The 16,966-nt window shown below is 44.2% G+C and overlaps 1 non-coding gene across 1 annotated transcript; it reads right to left on the bottom strand.

The window, feature by feature from the left end:
* Positions 1–13,638: 13,638 nt before the first annotated feature.
* trnat-ugu lies at positions 13,639–13,711 on the bottom strand. Its single transcript has one exon. It is a non-coding gene; the product is annotated as a tRNA-Thr (tRNA).
* Positions 13,712–16,966: the final 3,255 nt, after the last annotated feature.

Genomic DNA, 16,966 nt, shown 5'->3' with positions numbered 1-16,966 from the left:
GCGGTAGATATTTTTTGCAGAAGGCATCTCAGGTTGCACCGTTGTTTTGTTTTTCAAAGAATGTCTTTGGAGACACAGAGCAGTTTTGTCCGATCGATACTGCCCCTGAGATATGAGCAGGAGGCAAAACAGGAAGGGGGACAGTGTGAATGTGATATGGAGGGAGAGGGAGCAAGGGAGAGAGATGAATTGTTCCGAGGCCAGGTTGGAGTGGGTGACCAAGAGGTGGAAGCAAGGACACTGACTTCTACCCAACTCCTGAACTCAGCCCGATTCCTCTCCTCTTCTCTGAGGATGACAACTCGGGGCCAAGTCTGTCTCTCTGCTTCTCAGCTTCTACAACACAAAAGACAAACAACAATACAACTCATTCTGCTGCTTGGCACTTCTTAATGAACATTTTAATTATTTACAAATTGAAGTGATAGATACAGTCAGTGGAATGGTGCCTTTTCTCACTGGCCCCTGAGTTGAGAGAAACATTGAAATGTATCCCTGTAGCCCCCTGTGGGATAACGTTGGACAAACCAGCTCTACCCTCAGTTTGTTACTATAACATCAGGCTGCTTCATTGTTAAAACATTGAACTGAAATGAGAAAATCCTGGACGGGTTAACAGGTAAATTTGATTGATTGATGAATTTGGGTAAAAGGATATTCTCGTCAGATTCTCTGAATCAGCTGACCGACTGAGCAGAGACAGTCAAGACAACTTCTTTAAGAGGCTGGGTCATTGATTCTTCTTGGGGACATTCACTGATGCGAGACATAGAAAGGATTCCTGTCAGAGCTGCTCTGCTTTTGCTGTTGTCACTATCAGGACAATAAATCCTGATTTGCTGAATCCGAAACAGTAGACCACCAGGGATGAGAACAGAAGTACTATAATGTCTTAATGACACAGCTTCTGGCTTTTTTTTTTAACTGGGCATCAGTTTCTCCTCAAAAATGATCAAAACATTGAGTTTTACAGCATGGAAAGAGGAGCATTATCCCAGTTTCCAGGACTTGGCCTGTAGCCTCGTGTGGTCTGACATTTCAAGTATTCATCTCAATGATATTTTCACCGAAACGTTTTAATCTTAATGAACGCAACAAATGTGAATCAAGTTTGAGATGGGAAAACTATTTTCATGCCCCCTCAAGGAACTTAACCTCACCCACAGAAGGAAACAAACAGGGGCACATTCCGCCAAGAGTGACAGAGGCCGCTGGAAAGAACAATCCCCAGAAAGTAAAATTTCACCCACTTGGCTTATATTGTCCCATTTCAGACTTCAAAACTAGAGTCAAAACTACAGCAAATAAAGGAAGCACTTGGTCACTGTTCCTCCGCAGTTTATATGGCCTCACCTCACTCTTCCAGCCAAACATTGATCATGTCAGCTGGTTCCTGTCCTTCCGAATGGTCTTCCTCAAGTTCCTGGAAAGACAAACAGGAGTGTGGCATTTAAAACACATCTCTGGCCTGCAGAGGAAATGATATTTCATAATTTCAGATGATATTTAAAGTGGTCTTTTGGATCTTGGAAGCAGCTCTTGTACAAAAATTGCCAAGGGCTCCAGTGAGACAGGAACTCATAACCCCTGGTTTACAAGATCAGTACCTTGTCTCCCCAGGAAGGTTCTCATACATTAGAAATTACAAAGGAATGGATAATGGGATAGCCTGAAAATTACAAATCAAGACATAACAAAATCAAAACAAAGAAGAAGGATGGGAGAATGCAAGGCTGAATCAGATTGCCCAAGTTGATATAAACAGAGATCTTTCCGCAGAACGGAAAGGAAGGGTCACCGACCGAAACATTAACTCTGATTTTTTTCTTCACAGATGCCACCAGGCCTGCTAAGCTTTTCCAGCAACTTCTGTTTTTGATCCCAATTTACAGCATCCACAGTTCTTTTGGTTTTTAACCAGAGATTTTCACTGGTGTTCTAGTAATTAGGCTTCAGTACCTTCACTGCCATGGCCTGCTAATGGCTAACATTTTTAGTAATAAATATGAAATATTGACTGATCTTTAGAAACAGAATTATGTCATGGACTATTCAGAATCCTTCCCTACAAGTTACAATTCCACATCAGCAATGTAAGCTGCAATTGTGTGATGTGCAATCGGTTTACAACAAGAACAGCGGGTCCATCAGGAAAACTGAAGGACGATGGTGGTTAGTGAGAGCTGACTATAGGCCCAGCGGAGCCAGGCTCAATGTGAGTGCTCAAGACTGGTTTTCCCTGTTTACCCTGGTATACAGATCACTCCCAATCAATCACACAACGACTCTGATTTGTGCATTGTCCTTTGCACATCTCACCTTGGTTCAGTGCCTCAAGGGGACCAGGAGTCACGTCTGTTTAACTTGGCAACTAACTCAGGTCAGTTTTGCAGCCTAATGTTAGAATGATAAATTTTAGAAGCAAAAAGCTTGAATAAACGCAATTTTCTTGTTATTCATAACTTCCCATGTCAACGGGAGGATGCTGCTGTCTGAAACTTCGTGGAGAGTTACTGCAGGGTGGCCTGAGCATCCAACACACTGCAAAGAATGTGTTTCAACATCACCACTTTTTCATGGAAGATTTATTCAATGTCAGATTGCGTGCGCAAACTTCCTCAGACGCGTGTTTTCGCTTTCAATAAGTGTTTCCCTTTGCCGTGTTTGCTGCAATGGCACCTCTGCCCCATCCCCCTACTTCAGCAAGTCTGACCTCATTGAACACAGCTTTTTTCTGGAAAGTTGATCGGGCGAATTGGCAAAACAAAGAGAAGTAATCAGGGCTCGTCCGGGATCTCTCGCATATTTTTGTTGTACAATCCCCCAAGCGAGAATCATGCCCCTAGACCAACGAGCCCTCTTGGCAAAATCACGAGCAGCCCCGGGCAAGCTGGGACTCACTCAGAGCGAAGTACATTCCACGTTGCTCATGGGATTCAACGCAGCAAAGATTTTCAAGAACATCTTCATTCTGACTCCCTGCTCTTGACACAGTTTATAAAATTGAGGCTTACCGTTAATGTGAAGAGTGGTTGTGGGACTGTGGTTTCCGCTCTTGCTGTTAGATAGAGATCACTGTTCCTGTGTTCAGTGAGAGTAAAGGAATTGCTGTTGATTGGAAACATTTCTTTCTGAATTCACTGTCACTCTGCTACAACAGGAGGAGCTGGAAAATCCTGATGAATTGAAAAATAAAATGTGGTGTTTCTATATTAAGTCATAAAAGATCAGTATAATATTGTTAACACCGTGCTATCACCAAGTGAACGAAGTAGCTGCCCAGAGGGAGGCAGCTGTGTATGTAAATTGCATGTTGAACAGTTTGTGTTTTACTTTTCACACGAGGGGAAGTGAGAATTTACCCAAACAATGGCACACCACAGCCGTGAAACATTGTTCCCATGGAAAACTTGGAAAACAATCAGAAACAAATTTGAGATCAATACACTCCATCACCAAAAGCCTCCACCCTAACATATATTCCAGGGAAGCTGGCCTGCAAATGAGCAGCGTGAACTTAACGCGATTCGAGCACGGAGCCCTGGGATCTAAAGTCAAACGTGCTGACTTTCCACCACCAACTCTCACACACTGTGAGTGTACTGTACAGGATTAAGGCAGGTGTTCGCACCACAATGATTTTAAACTATTGTTGACAAAGGAGGTCGTAGGATAGTGCTCCTTCTCTCTCAAACCATCACCCCCACCTCTCTCTCTCCGCTCCTCTTTTTCTCTCTCTGCCTTTCTCTCTGTCCCTCTGTCTCCTTCATTCCGCCTTTCTCTACTTCATTGTCTCAACTTCTCTCTCCTCGTCCTCTCCATTCTCCATTCGTCCTGCTCTGAATTTGTAGGGCACTGGGGAATTTGATTCTGTATGTATAGGACTTATTCTCGACCCTCCTTCAAATATCACGACAGGAAAAGGATCTGAGAGGAAAGAAACAACTGACGAGATTCCCGACCCTCTTTCCGGATATTGTTCAGTTAATTCAGCCACCAAAACACAATGTTTCTCCAACTTCACCAAGAAGTAGCATCATGAATATCATTAATAGAAATATAGAATCCCAAGAATTGCTTAACTTGAAGTCAGAGATGGAAGTGTCTGAGATTGTAATGGAGAAACGTAAATACCTGGAGATGTCATTACAATTCATTGAATGATTCAGCACCACGTGACCCACGACTAATTCATATTCATGTTCCAGGAGCCAGCATCATTATTGCGTCACAATAGTTGAAGGCTATTACCGCCCATGTCATATGACGTCATGGTGCAGCTGGAAGCCCCGGGGACAGTTTATTAAAGAAACCTCACTGAGGGTCAGGCAGCCCTGCATCGGGAAACATTTGGGTGGCCAACCACAATCATTTCATGCGATTACAAAATCTACAAGTTAAACAAGATCGAGGCACTCTTCTTTCTTGTCACTTAAATTTCAATATTTCAAGCTAGATAATGATTTCTTTGGGCAGTTGATTAAAGTCCGAAATGATGAAAAGCGACGTCCAAACCATTTAAATGGAACACCACCCGCCTTGAGTTTTAAACTCATCACTTGATCCACTCAACCAATGCCTAAAGCTATGATGTTGCCATGAAATCACAGCTCGATTACAGCAAAGACTCCATTCGGCCCATTGTTATCCTGAAATGAATCATAAGTCACGCTTGAATTTAAACTGAGGAAATTGGAGACAGACTGCAGAGTCAGTTTGCATGTTGCAACATGCACGGCCAGTTACTGGTGACATGGGTGTGCTTGCAGTGACTGCGGGCAGACTGTCCCTATGTCTCCATAATAAATGCCATAGCCTTTATTTTGGAGCCGTAAAACTGACAGAGGAAAATTGGCATTTTAGTTGTTGCAATCTGAAGTTTGAACTGCCTGACACCCGGGTTTAAGAGATCTTACAGTTTTCTTTTACATCAGTCTCTGTGCTGCAATCAGTCAACACGCTCAGCTTTTAACCAATAAAGTTTGTGAGTTGAAAATTTCGCTGTTTCCTTGTCACACATCTCCGAGTCATCAATAGGAACATTAGCTGCAAGAAAATATTCTCCAATCATTGAACAATCTGCGAATATCCAGTACATTCAGGCCCAGGCAACTTATACCAAGATTCTTTCAAACTCAACATGAAAACAATTACCCGAACATACACCTGTACATAATTCATGAGAAATCGATGTAACTCTCGGTTTCACACAAAACTGATAATGACTCTTTCTTCCTCAAGGAAAACAGAGAAGAGCACAAGACCAGCAATATTTCAAACTAAACACTGCAGTTATCTTCTACCACAGACAGGCAACAATTGCGGATTCTGTGAAATCCATCCTGCTGCTTCTGATCGTCCCACACCTCCTCGTGGATGCCCACAACTAAGTTCTAGATCTGTTCGCAGTCTGTCCCATTTTACACGGTGATAGTGTCGTATAAGACACTGGCTGGTATCTACTAAGTAAAGGCGAGACTTCAAACCCTCAAGAATTACATTTTGGTCACCTCCTGCCTTAAATGTCATGTATGCGTCTGCTGAGAACAGTTTGATGAGGATGAGGTCAAGCATGTTTTCCCTCTTCTTGGTTCTCTCACCACCTGCAGACCCAATCGAACATCTATGTCCTTTAGGACTCAACCAGCTGCTGCTGAGCCACTCAGGATGATGGAGATAGAAATTGCCATTACAGAGTTCATTCTGCGCTCTTACCAGCCACAGTGTTCAGTCTAAGTGCTGTACAACATGGAAAGTTACTGATCCTTCTCCCGACTGTGTCACAATGTGTTGTCACCCACGCTCGGTCTGTCATGAAGGTGGAACAGGACATATCCAGGGATGGTGATTGTGAATCTGGGACATTGTCTGTAAGATATGATTCTGTGAGTTTCCGATTGATTGTAATTTTACAAGAATAACAACCAGTTTGCCAGTTTTCTTCTCACAAAACAAAGTCTGTGGCATTCATTGCGAAGACACGGAAACTGTCTGATCTCACACCCCTGGAGAGACATCCGTGTCACTGTGAACCAGCTCTCCTGAACCCCGGGCCATCTCACTTTGAGCCTTTCCACTTGTCTGTTCCCAAATATCCGACCACGCTGCAGCAGAGAATCCGTTTGAATTCCTGATAATTTCAAAGAATGCTGATTATTTCAATGTGTCAGGTCAGGCAATGATACAGAGAACATCAGATTCAATGATCCAGTGTCTTAAAGAAGGGAAAAGAGCCTTGACTGGCTCCGCTCAATCAAGCCCTTCACCCTTCACTCTTCCCTGAGTCTGCTTCACCAAGAGTCTTGAGAGATTCACGAAGCTGGAGACTGGGTTTTCCGTTTTGTTCCCTTTCCAAGTTTCCAACGACCAACAGATAATTTTGGCGCTGTTTATAATGTCGAAGATGGGCAGAGGTGGGCTTGGGCACTTTGTTTGAGCTGACAGTGAGAAAATGTTTCCACTGACAAAAGTGAGTAAACAGAGCACTTGGATTTAAGGAAGATAAATTTGTATTCAGATAGCGCTTTTCCAAAGCAGATATGAAGCCAGTTTGCCCACGGCCAGGCGCTCTTTAAAACTTGATTCTTTGTTTTCTGAAGATGCATATTCACTGCAAAGATCCTCTGGGATCTCAGACTGAACTTGATTCATAATGAGTCATTTTCAGATGCGCTTGAAGCTTTTCTGCAGAGCATGTCATCCAGCGATTAAAGGACACGGTTGAAGATCATAAGGCCTCACGGGAGATGTGAACCCCGGACCTCTCACAACCTCTATATTAGCCCAAAATGAAAGTCATACCTCTGGACCAACGAGCGAGCAACAGTTATGGTTCTTAATAGCAAACTAGGTGACACTCATACAGTGATATTGTCCCTATTTCAGATGTCGGAGACGCGGGTTCAAGTTCCATCTGCTCCGGAGGTGTGTGATAACATCTCTGAACAAGCTGATTACATTAAAATAAAACAGTTATTTCAGCAAGTGAAAGCAGCAATGAACAGCTTCTTCCCATTCTGTCTCCATGTTCCCGGGAAGCTGTTCTTTGCTCCATTCCCCTTAGGACCGGCCTCTCTTCATTAGCAGATAGATTAAACCATTTCCCTCCACGGGCTGACAGTGCTGGGGGATGGTATACGCCGTGCAGCTCCCTTTCAAACACTGGAAAGGGAAAGAAACAGAAGAGGCAGAACCAGATTTGTGTAGGAAATTAAACGACGATTGGGAACTTTCGTCAAATTGCATTATCAGAGACAGGGAGAAGGATGCAAAACTGCTGGAAAGGAGAGAAGTCGAAACTGGAGACTATTACCTTTAGAAACTTAGTACGGCATCTTTCTATGCAGCCTGTTTGGTGCTCAGGATTCACATAGCAATCTAACAGAAAGACTTGCAACTCAGATGTCGGTTTCTTTGCTGTGACAGCAACAGTCCCAGATTAAAAGAATCTGAGTGAAACACTCACTCACTGAGAGTCATCTCCAACGGCCCTGAACTGCGGGGCTACACACAGTTGAACGCGGAAGGGGTGGGGGAAGTGATTAAAATGAGCCATTGTTTCTCACTCGCTCTGTCACAGAAACAGTGAACAAAGTCAGAAGTCACACGACACCAGTTTATAGTTCAACAGATTTACGTGAAACCACAGGTTTTCACAGCGCTGCTCCTCCATCAGGTGAAGTGACAGTTTTCACCGGCATCTCCCCGTCACAGAGTCAGGGAGAGTGACGTTGTAAACCCATGATGTCATTCCCGTGCAGGAAGAAGCCGTTCAGCCCATCGAGATAACGGGGACTGTCTGTCGCTTGCGTCTCTCTGAGATATTTACAATCGTTGACATCTGTCCGAATAATGCTGAACTGCGCCTGTGCCGTGATGCTGTCTCCGACATACTGACCCTCTTGTCGTTCATGACTTCTCATTTCACCGGGAGGACGCTGCTGTCCGAAACAGCGTGGGCAATTCCTGCAGGGCGTCCTGCGCATGGAACACACTGCAGCTGATGTGTATCAATGTGAGACAATTATTTCTGACACATGGAGTTACGGGAAATGGATCAAAATGTAGCATACTGCAGCTCTGTGCCAGAAGGACACTGGCAGCGATCAATACATGCACACCGCAACATGGCGCTCCTAAAAATCACAGGGTGGCTTCGATCTAGTGATTTTTAACCTAACGGGTGCAGCATGTTCGCACTGCACCATTCTGCTCGCATAGAGTACTGGGCTTTCAGACAAGTATTGGGCTTTTCATCTGGCATGTGACACGTGCATTCGAGGATGATGTCAAAAGACCACCACTGATGTTCTGTAACATTTACCCGGCTGTGTAAACAAAACCTTTGTGTAACTTCCCACATTCTGTTCGAACTCGGATTTCACGCAGAATCACGACGTCCACGAAACATCAGAGTCGGATTGCGTGCATTCTGAAACATTTGCTTTCCCTTTGAGTGATTCCCTTGCCGTGTTCCCTGCACTGGTAGCTCTGCCCCATCCCTACTTCACGTAGTCCGACCTCATTTAGCGGAGCTGCGTTTTCAGAAAGCTGCTCGGAGATTTGGCAAAACTGAAGACAAGACATCAGGAGCCAGTACTGGGACCACCCCTTTCCTGGACATTTGTTAATGACACGGAATTGTGAACGGGGCAGACGACTCCAAAATCCTAAAATGAGGCAAAACTCACAAATGAGCTGATCAATGCAGAACGCCATAAAACTGGCCTTTTCGAACGAAGTCCATTTTGTTTAACATCGCTCTGCGCATTTTCCTGAGCCTGATGCTCCAAGAAATAATGGTCCGTTTTAATAAAAGCCGCTCAGGATGAGTTTTGATTTCACAATCTCGCATTTCACACGCCTCTTTGTGTGTGTCTTCTTGCAATATTAATTGATCCCTTACTGTGTTCCTTTAAAACACGCTAAGGGGGGAAAAAAGTGGAATAACAGTGATTACAAAGGTTACTGTGATCATAACGCAAAATCCAACAACTAAACGATTGCAACGCCATACAACAGACTACACGAAAAGCAGAAAACAAGTAGCGTGAGAGAGCTCCAGACACGCAATAGGCATACTTACTAAAGAGTGGACTGATATTAGGGAAGTCAGAATGGGGAGAATCTTTGCAATTCGTGGCTCCAGAGGTTATGAATGTCTGTACTGAGTCTGTAAAAGACTGACATTGATAGATTGCTACAGGTTAAAATCATCAAGAGCTCAGGGGATAGTGCAGAAACATGATGTCGAAGCAAAAGGTCATTCATGATCTCAGTGAACGGTGAGGCGGGCTTGATGTTTGCAACTTGTGTCCGTGTGGAATGAAAGTACATTGACACGTTTGTTCCGAATTGAAGTGTTTGTAGGAAGCAGGAAGCTGGAAGCTGAGGGAGACACAGAGCAAACCGATGCAGATGGGACTGCTGGAGCTGCAAAGACCCTTACTGCAGCACTAATGAAATTGCACAGCACAGGGGAGAGAATTGATGCATTGAATTTGGGTTGAGCGGCCCAGCATCCTTTCACAAGTCAGGGTTTACTCGGATATAAGGTATTAGAACAAACATGGATAGCATTTACTTGGATATAAAAACATTATAAAAGACACGAACTGGGTTTACTGGGATATGAAAACGTTAGGAAGGACACAGGTAGGATTTACTGGCTTTCAGGCACACGATAAACTTTCTCACCTGTTTCCTGCTATCTGTATTTGAATCAATCTCTCAAACTGATTTTATTGCCACACGGGCCAAGGTTGTCAATGCTGAAACTATGCACCAGTAAAGATTGTCCGCTCTCACACATTCCACTTCTCTACAGGAGCTGTTAAAATGAATTGCCTTGCCCCGTTCTCTGTCGCTCTGGGATTATTTGAATAATAAAATCGATTCTGTGAGCTGAGGAAAATGTGCTGAAATTTATACAGGTCAGGTGCAGTGTGTCTGAGAGACAGGACTTCCTTCAGTAGCACCCCATGCTGAATCAGACAGCTGCGCCCTTCCTGTGACATTGAGAACAACACAGACACAGATCCCCATGATTGGGAGAGATTCTATCTTTCCCAACAACTCTGAATTTTTCGCGCTGTGTCAGATGTGGTAATTTGGACAAGGTTCCCAACAGAATGTTAGTTTCTCTGCATGCACAATCTCCCTTTTGCACAGCCTTCCACACTTTCCATACCTCCCACTCCCACCACACCCCACCCCTGTCCTGCAAGTCCATGTTTGGCAGGGAGCTGAAGAGCGCATTCGTGTTGTTCTCCTCCAGCACGGCCTGCCAGTGAAAGATTGTTTACTCCAGCCGCCAATGGAGACAGCGTTGCCCTAGGGGAACAGTGCTAACACAGCCTCCTTGGAGCGGGGGTTCAGAATGGGAATAAGCTGTTGTTAAAACTCAGTGCTGCTTCAGTGTTAACGGGTCTGAGCTGTTGCTGGTTCATTGGTCTCGGGATATAGTTCTGTTCCATGTGGATGGAGTAAATAGGAACAGCTCTTGCGTTCGAATTACAGGCGATCCCTGGAGTTCTGTATCTTGCTTCACTCTTCACTGAGGTGGTCTGATTTTGTTGAGATCGAGTTCAGCCTGAGATCCCTGAGGATCTATGTGGCGAGTATTATTTTTAAAATTCGTTCATAGGATATTCATTCACGGGATGACGGCGTCATTGACTCAGCCAGCATTTATTGCCCATCCCCAATTACTCAGACACATGGTCAACCATATTGCCTGTGGGTCTGGACTCACAGGTAGGCCAGACCAGGAAAAGATGGCAGTTTCCTTTCCTAAAGGGCATTAGTGAACCAGATGTGGTTTCTCCAACAATTGATTCACAGTCATCATTAGATTCTTAATTCTAGATATTTATTCTATTCGAATTCCACCATCTGCCGTGGTTTTGAACCCGAGTCCCCAGAACGTTATCCAGATCTCTGGATTCACACGCCAACGAAACTATCACTATTCCATCATGTCCCCATTTTGTAGCAAATGCGTGTGGCTCGTTGGTCTTGGGGTATGGTCCTCGCTTAGGGTATTATCATTATGCGAGAGATCCCGGGTTCAAAACCCAGACAAACCTACCTGTCTTATATCTCTTTTGCCACAATGCCCAAAGAGCTTTCCGAAAAACCAGCTTCGTCAAATGAGGTCGGGTTGCCTGAAGTGGGGATGAGGCAGAAGTACCATTGCAGTGAACACGGCCAAAGTGAATGCTTGTTCAAATCAAAAACAAGTGTTTCAGGTTGTTTGCCCACGCATTCTGACTCTGAGTGAAAATCCCAGCTGCATTATTGTTCAGTTCAGGGCGTGGAACTTGCGGAAGCGGGAATGCGAAGTGATTGGAGACAGCGTTGAACAGATTCACGTGAATGGTGCCGTGTATGAGGAATGTCGGTAATGAAGTTAGATGGGAAAGTTGGGAAAGCTCTCCTTGGAGAACAGAAAGCTGAAATTTTGAACAGTGAGTGGCAGGGTCACTAAAACGCTGTCTAACAGTACTAAAGACGCAGATTCAATCAACACAAAAGGAAATTTGATGGTTATGTCACAAATAACAATGGGCAGAGTTACACAGAGAAGGCAAGAGAATTACATGAAATGACACTCATTTGCTCATTGTGGAGAGCGGCCCAGATAAGGTGGGCTGCATGGCCTCCATCTGCGTTGTGACAAATTTTGTGATTCTGAGTGAAATCTGAATGTGGGAGTAACAGAATGTGGGGCATTAGACAAAGGTTATGTTTACACAGGCGAGACACATCTGCGCAACAGGGTATTACACAACAACAATGATTTTTTAAAAATTCATTCTTGAAGGTACATGCCACACACCAAATTAAAAGCCTAAAAAGCACACAGTGCTACCCAGCAGAGTGGCGCAGCGGGAGCGTGCTGGGCCCATCGACCAGAAACCATCTTCCGCTATTCCTTATAAGCGTGATTTGTGATTTGCAGAAGGTCAGGTGCCTGCAATAAATCGTTCATTTTGGCACACAGGTGAGGTGACACACTTGTCAAGATCGCAGCAGTTTTCTCCTGTTCACCGTTCGTCTTCTCTAAGTTGGGACGAAACTGGGGTAGTTGAAACTTATTACTTCCAGATTTTTTTACCAAGACCTGCAGTAATTGCACACACTGTTTCAGACATGAATAACAAGAGGATAATCATGTTGGAGACAGCATCACGGCACAGACACATTTGACCATTATTAGAACAGATATCACCGATTGTGAATAACCTCAGAGAGATGCAAGCGACAGAGAGTCGCCGTGGATTCGATGGGCTGAACGACTTCTTTCTGCACGGGAATGACGCCATGGGTTAATGACGTCACTCTCCCTGTCTCTGTGGCTGAAGCACAATTTGCAACTTCTTTAAAATTCCAGGCTCATCTTTCTCACTGTTCTGATGCCCTGATCAGGTTTGAATCTGATCTGTAGGAACTGGTGTCCTTTCACTGCCTCATATCAGTAAATGTCACTGAGAACATTGGAGTCAGTGTCCCAGCTTCATCAGAGGACGGGAAGCTGAAGTAGTACCACACACTGCCATTTGGCACCTTTTAAATTCCCAAACCACTCAATCACTGAAGCTCCTTGGAATGGAAAGAAAACAGAATTTTTAAAAAATCCACTCGTCTCAACATTTTGAATCTTTAGAACTGGGAATCAGAGGCACATGAAGGGTGAACTGTCCAACTGAGTAGAGACAGTTAAACTACCTTCCCTTCTTTAAGTGGCCAGGACATTCATTGATCCGAGACATTAAAAGGATTCCCTCCAGGCACTGCTCAGCCTTTGCTGCTGTTATTGTGAGGACAATAAATCCTCACTCCCTGAGCAGGCCTCGAGCCCAGGCAACAGTGGTGAAACTACAGTACCTTTACCACTAGACCACCTGGGAACAAGCAGACTTGCATCATTTCTTAATAACACAGCTTCTGGCTTTTATTTCATTGGTAATCAGTTGCTCCTGCAAAATGATCGCATCATTGAGTTTTTACAGTCTGGAAAGTGACCGAACATCCCAGTTTCCAGCACTTGGCCTTTTAGCCTTGTGTGCTCTCATGTTTCAAGTGTTCATTTCAATGTTATTTTCCCTGTAACATTTTAATCTCACGCATCACTACCAATGAGACTGAAGTTTGAGATGGGAAAACTGTGTTCATGCCCCCTCGGGGAAGTGAACCTCATTTTCACTCATAGCAGGAAACAAACAAGGACACCTTCCACCGAGAGTGCCAGAGGCTTCAGGAGAGCGCAGCCCCCAGAAAGCAGAATTTCACTCACTTGGCTCTATTGTCCCATTGCAGACTTCAAAACTAGAACCTGTTTACAGCAACAAAAGGAAGCAGTCGGTGGCTGCCCCGGCTTTGTGTTCCTCCTGCGTTGTTCACCTGTCACTCTGCAGTTTTCCGGCTTCACCTCACTCTTCCGGTCAAACTTCGCTCACGTCAGCTGCTTGCTGCCATTCCGAATGCTCTTCCTCAAGTCCGTGGTTGGACAAACAGGAATAGTGGAATTTCAAACACATTTCTCGCCTGTGCAGGAAATGATGTTGTCATAATTTCAGCTAAGATTGAAAGGGCGCCTGTCGATCTTGGAAGCAGCGGGTGTGCAAAATTTGCCATAGGCCCCAGTGAGACTCGAACTCACGACCCCTGGTTTACAAGACCAGAGCTCTAACCACTGAGCTATGGAGCCAGCCAAATAAGTTTGCGAAGAGGGTCTCATGTGTTAGAAACGACAAAGTAATAGATAATTGGAGACCTTGTGTATAATGAACCAAGACGGAACAAAACCGAAACAGAGCAGAGGGGCATCACGTGCAGAAGGACGGGAGAATGCAAGGCCGAATCAGAGTATCCTGAGTCACATAAACAGATCTTTCCTGGTAGTCCAGAGATTACGATTCGGTGCCTTCACTGCCATAGCCTGTTAATGGTTAACATTTACAGCAATAAATACGAAATATTGACTGATCTTTAGAAGCAGAATTATGTCATTGACCAGTCAAAATCGATTCACTCCATGTTACAGTTCCACATCAGCAATGTCAGCTGCAACTGTCTGACGTGTAATCAGTTTATAACAAGAACAGAGGGGAGGTCAGGAAAAGTGAAGGGCAATGGTAGTTTGTGAGATTTGACTGTCGGCCGAGTGGGGCCAGGCTCAACGTGGGTGCTGAAGACCAGTCTTCACTGTTTACCCTGGTATACAGATCACATTGGATCAATCACACAAGGACTCTCCTTTGTGTGTTGTCCTTTGCACATCACAACTCGGTTCAGTGCCTCGAGGGATTCGGAAACTTTTAATTTGGCAACTAACTCAGGTCAGTGGTCCACAAACTAAGCTGTGTCGGGCCACTATTTAAACGGGCCACCACTCATTGCAACGACCCAGAACTATACAGAAAGAGGAAGAACACCAATACAAAATCTTCGTTTTGAGCGGATATCCCTGCAATTTCATCCGCAGGTGCCTACTAAATAGCAACAGAAACAGGACACATTATGCCCTAACACACTGGCTACACTGCCATACATCAAGAACATATCAGAACTGACAACTCCTATGACCACTAGGAATTACGGTAGCACACAAGCCCAAAGCCATGCTCCGACAAACACTCACAAGGATTAAAGACCACATACCCACGACATGCAGAACCGACATAGTTTACAAAATACCGTACAACGACTGCCACAAACATTGTATCAGAGAGACAGGAAGGAAACTAGCCATCAGAATACATGAACATCAGTTAGCAGCAAAATGACACGACGAACTTTCCCTAATATCAGTACACTCGGACAATGAAGGCCATCAGTTTAACTGGGACAACATAACCGTAGTAGCCCAAGCCAAATATAGACACACATGGGAATTCCTAGAAGCATTGTTCTCAATCCATAATGCAATCAGCAAACATATAGAATTGGACCCCATATACAACCCATACAGAACAGAACGGGAAATGACAGAACTCACCGTAACGGACCGGGCAGTATAAATTCAAAGTGGAGTAGAACAACATCGCTTCATCGTAAGTCTCACTCATGATGTTACCTGGTATGGTGGCGAAACGTCTGAACGAAAACAAGCCAACTGGGCGAGCAAGTTAACAACATCAACTTTACCGTTTAATGTGTGGCTCAGTGTCAGTCTTTGTGATATTATACACACACTGTTGTACCCGCTTCTCCCGACGTACACAACGTACCCCGACAAAAGGTAGCTTTATGTGGAACACAAGCAGTTTCTCCTGACAATGGGTACCGTTGCCATGAGCTGGGATATGAAATAGACAGTGAGCTGAAGTAACCCCACACTCATGTTACTCATTTACCTTTCAATTTCAATTTTCAATTTCCAAAACCCAGCGATCCAATCACTTCAGCTGCTGGGAATCTGACAAAAACAGCGCTGGGCATACATTCCTCTTCGGAAGCATCTGTCAATTTGCAAGGGTAGAAAAGCTGTCAACTTCACTCGAGCGAGAGAGGATACAACATTTCAATCTTCCAAACCAAAGTCAGACGCCGTATCAATTACACCACTGGCTCCACACGTCTCGCTGCAGCTTTCATCCTGTCGACTTGTGATGTAATCAGGGATACCGGCGGATAAAGCATTCGCAAGGTGAATATCCAGCAAAATAATCGCCGTCACTGCTGCACTTCAATATTCTCCACTTTGTGAAGCGGTGAATTTCACTGGCAAACGAAACACGTTCGTCCTTGTATGCCTGCTTTACTGTCACCCGTTTCTCTGCCACCCGTTTCTCTGCTGGAACTTGCTATCGTTTTATTAACAGTCATTGCAAAGTTCTGCCTCTCCTATCTTTTTTAAAAAATTATTTCCTCACAACTTAAGAATGTCCCCTCGTCTTGAAATCTCCCATCCTAGGGAAAAGACAACTACAATTAGTACTATCTACACGTCTCATTATTTTATGAACTTCTGACAGGTCGCCTCTCAACCTCCTAAGCACCAGAGAAAAAAGTCCAAATCTAGCCAACCTTTCTTTATAAATCAAACCTTTCATACCAGGCAACATCCTGGTAACCCTCTTCTTAACACTCGCCAGCTTAATTATATGCCTCCTGTAATTGTGCGACCGAAACTGCACACTGCATTCCAGAAGATGCCTCACCAACATTCTGTCCAACCTCAATATGACTTTCCCAACTCCTGAATTGAAACGATTGAGCAATGAAGGCAGGCGTGCCAAAAGCCTGTTTAACCTTTCTGTCCATATGTGATGTAAACTTCAAAGAATTATGTACCTGCACCCCTAGGTCCCTAAGGAGGCACCTTAACAGTGAGACAAAGTCTGTGGGCGGTTGGGGAATAGTTTCGAATTTCTTTGACTTCACGTGTAAAGAAATTTATTGTACACGTGCAGCTGAATAAGATCGGCAGTTTATTCTCCGTGAAGAACTATAAATGAAACTGAACATTTTTTCAATTAAAAAGTAAAATTAGACCCTCTCGAGTCGGAAGGAAACCGTCGCTCAGAGGCACAATTCCCGCTTTAAAATGGTGCCTTAATGATTCGACCACATTCCGATGATGTTAGGAACATTTCATACTTTCCGAACTCCACCCAAGAAATCCAGAAACAAGGCTCTGCCTCTTTGCATTTTGAACCCTCCCTTCCTCTCAGCAGTTCTTTATTTTAAGCTGATAAAAATTCTGACCAAAGTTGAATGTAACATTCGCACGTTTCGCTGAGATAAATCTAATTCCTTTTTTGAATGTTTCAATGACCTGTGGAGTTTGCATCAAATTGAATGAATTGAAGCGAGTGAAACAGCTTTTTCCCGCCACTTAATTCAATTTTGAATAGCCATATGAGAAATGTTTGCGATCTGAAAAAAAAAATCTTTTATTCTCTCTCCGCAAATAATTTTTCACATTTCGAACATTTCCAAGACGTTTGTTGATCGTTGA

This window comes from Rhincodon typus, chromosome 8 (assembly GCF_021869965.1).
Source record: "Rhincodon typus isolate 14 chromosome 8, sRhiTyp1.1, whole genome shotgun sequence".
Classification (NCBI taxonomy): domain Eukaryota; kingdom Metazoa; phylum Chordata; class Chondrichthyes; order Orectolobiformes; family Rhincodontidae; genus Rhincodon; species Rhincodon typus.
Note: the sequence above shows the minus strand (reverse complement) of the source record. Positions and strands in the feature narration are given on the sequence as shown.